Below are 3,802 nucleotides of genomic sequence, written 5' to 3'. Positions count from 1 at the left end.
GGATCTGGGCTGGTCCTGACCCAGGCAAAGCCTCAAAGCCTGGCCCGCTCCTGGGCACCAGGGCAGGGTGAGGACTCTGCACTCCCATCTCCCCTCTCAGAACAAGGAATCCTCCTTCCAGGACACGGGAGCTCTCTCCTGGGTTGGCCATGGGGTCCAGATCTGGTTATTGGGCCCCGTATCGAGTTCCACAGCCTCCACAGGGTTTCATTTTACCTCACTCACCAGCTATTTTTAGTTGAAGTGATTCTTGTGGTCATACGTGTCTGGGGCAAACACCAGACTCCCCCAGTCAGGGCTTCCTGTGGCTTTTCCCAAGCTTCCTTCTGAGCTTCTTACCCTGGAAGAGCAGTAAAATAAGAAATTCTGAATTTTTTGCCACAAACCACAGATGGAAACGCCCCAGCTGTAACCACTGCCCCTGGAGGTGCCCAGGGAAGGGCTGGAGGTGGCACTCAGCGCTCTGAGCCAGGGACAGGGTGGGCATTGGGCACAGCTGGCACTCCCTGGTCCGGGAGGGCTTTTCCAGGCTCAGTGACCCGGGATCCTGCGGAACTGAGCCCTGGCAGGAGGACAATTCGCTGCCCCGTGTTCCCCAGGGAGATGTTTCACCTTTCCCTGCCGTGTGACAGCGCCAGGCACAGCACTGGTGTGGCACTGGCGGGGCTGGTGGCTCACGGGGACGGGGGACAGGCAGGCTGAGGGCTTCGGGGTGGGGAACAGCCTAAAAAGGGTTCTTGGGGTTGGTACAAACCTCAGCCTAAAAGCTCTTTTATTCAAACAAGTTGCCTCTGCTAAGAACATTATGTCTTTCTCGGGGAAAAACAAAACTGTTGTCTCATTTTAAAACGAGTGCTTCCTTTAGGGCTAATTAAGCTGACAAATAACACTTGCAAAGATTGAGCAGTTTAACTGATGACAAGGCAGCGCTGCCGGAACCCTGGAGAGGAGCAATCGCTGCTGTGCACAGCTGGGAAAATTACTGTGTCCCCTCTGTATCACGACAGTGAATGAGGGAAAAATAATACCTCATTAATCTTCCTAATGAACCCCGTGCAAAGGAGACAATTCACAACTTTACGGCACACGTGGGGTTGCTGTGGAGATCTGCTGAGCTGCCGCCCAGGCTGCACCAGAGGGTGCAAACCCCGACAGGAACCAGCGCCACCGCCTCTCTTCCACAGCCTTATTGAAGGGTTAAAGCAAAGGGCTCCGGTGTTACCCTGGTTTTTCTGAGTTTTTTTATAGCCTTTCGAATTTTCATAAAATGGAGTCAGATCTTTTTAGTTACTGTACAATATTAGAAGCAGTTTCTACCTTTTTCCCACATATGTAACATAAACAAATCCTTTGTTTTTCATTCTCTGTCCTTTGTTTGCATATTTCTAACCTGAAAACAATTGTAACTGACAGTTTAGCCACTCGGCTGAAAGGTGAAAAACCCCAGAAGCCAATCTTCTGCTAGACCCACAAACGTATAAAAAGTAAGAAATAAAACAAAGAGGCTGTCTCTCCGCCTAGATTCAGCCTTGAGCCGGATCCAGAAGAACCTCTGCGCTGGAAAATCTCTCTCCGTGTGACTGCTTTGTGTGTCTCAGTAACACTCCAGGACCATTTTCCTTGCCCATCAACGCAAGCCCTGGCTCAGAAAAGCATTTCAGGTTGTGTGGAACAAGAAGCAGCCTTCAGCTTGAGAGCCTTCCACTTGTGTAAAATTGCCTTGCACGTGAGAAGTGTCCCTTCAGAGGGAGGTTCTGTCCCTCTCTCCAGCCCCAGTTCCTTGTCACAGAGCCCCACAGAGCCGAGGGTGGGGGAAATGCAGCTTTGGGAATTCGGCCACCCCCGAGCGGCCCCACCAGCCCCTATGGCCACGCTGGCACTGACAAATCCAGCCTGGTTTTGTTTGCTCCAACACTGCTTCCCCTCCCAGCTCTTCCCTAACACAATCTTGTTATCTTCGGGCCTTGCATGGCTTTTTAATGATCATTATTATTCATATAGCACGATGCACGCAGACAAATTTAATCATGTTGTTTACATGAGCAAACCTGATCGACTAATGGAGAAATTACACATTTTGTTCCCACTGTTGGCACAAATGCAATTTCTTTTCTCACTCTCATTAACACAGTTAATGTTTATAAAAGTCTGGTGCTGCTGGAGATAAAAGTGTTTTCTCCAAAGAACAGGTAAACCATAAACAATACCAAGAGTTCCTCCCACCCCGATACCACAATAAATGTGTTTCAATCCCACGATGAAGTGAGTGAGGAAAGTAGCCAAAGAACTGAATCCAGATTAATCATATTTGATTAAGCGCTATTGGAAAGCGTTGGAAAAAAAATCTCACAGAAAAAACAAAAAATAAAAAAGAAATTGCTGAAAAATGCCAACATTCCAAAATCTGGAACCAGTCCTTGTGCAACAGGGAGGAGAAACAAAGAGGTGATGGGCAGAAAAGGCACAATGAGAGTCTGAGCTGGGAGAGCACAGCCCAGGGAGGGCAGAGACAAAACCGCACGGTGGGAGCCAGAAAGGAACCTGCAGTGGGCAAGGAAAAGAACAGAACACACAAACTCCTCTTGCTGACTTCAGAGCCATCAGCAAGGGCCAAAAACGAACCTGCAGTGGGCAAGGAAAAAACAAAACACACAAACTCCTCTTGCTGACTTCAGAGCCACCAGCAAGGGCCAAACACGAACCTGCAGTGGGCAAGGAAAAGAACAGAGCACACAAACTCCTCCTGCTGACTTCAGAGCCATCAGCAAGGGCCAAACACGAACCTGCAGTGGGCAAGGAAAAGAACAGAACACACAAACTCCTCCTGCTGACTTCAGAGCCACCAGCAAGGGCTCTGCTGCTCCAACAGATGGGATGGAATTGCTCTCTGTGGGCAGAGCCAGCACGGGCTGCGTGGGCCTGGAGGGGACGAGCCCGGGTGGGACACGGCCCGGCGGGGAATGGCACGTGGGGAATGGCACAGGGGACAATGCCACACGAGCAATGTCACACGGGGAATGGCACGTGGGGAATGACACAGGGGACAATGCCACATGAGCAATGTCACAATGGGGAATGGCACGTGGGGAATGGCACAGGGGACAATGCCACACAGGTAATGTCACACGGGGAATGGCACGTGGGGAATGGCACAGGGGACAATGCCACATGAGCAATGTCACAATGGGGAATGACACATGGGGAATGTCACACGGGGAAATGCCACCCAGGGCAGTGCCACATGGGCAGTGTCACACAGGAGAATGCCAAACGGGGGAATGTCACATGGGGGAATGTCACACGGGGGAATGTCACACAGGAGAATGTCACATGGGGAATGTCCCACGGGGAATGTCACATGGGGAATGTCCCACAGGGAATGTCCCATGGGCACTGCCCCCCAGGACCCGATGTGAGCGTGCCCCGCGCTGAGGCCGCAGACTCCTCATCCCTGCTGCCCTGTCCTGCCCAGCCCTGTGCAATTCCCAGCTCCTTCTGCTCCCGCACAGCTTGGAGAGAGGGACCCCAATGAAGAGAACAGAGACCCTTCCTCCTTATTCCGGCTCGTGTCTCGAAGACCTCTCATGATGTGCTGTGGGAAGGGTCTGTTCAGTCTCCAGGAATGGAGGGGCAGGATCTCCTCAGGGGCAGCTCTGGTGGAGGAATTGGCTCCATCCCTGGGGATCTGCACCTCTGCGCTCTGGACGAGGACTGGAAGATGCCCCTGATAAAGAGCTGTGTTGTGTTGCTGTACATTGACATTTTCCTTGAAAGCCTTTCAGCGCCAGCCATTCAGTCAGCT

This window comes from Hirundo rustica, chromosome 14 (genome assembly GCF_015227805.2).
Source record: "Hirundo rustica isolate bHirRus1 chromosome 14, bHirRus1.pri.v3, whole genome shotgun sequence".
NCBI classification, from domain to species: Eukaryota; Metazoa; Chordata; class Aves; order Passeriformes; family Hirundinidae; genus Hirundo; species Hirundo rustica.
Note: the sequence above shows the minus strand (reverse complement) of the source record.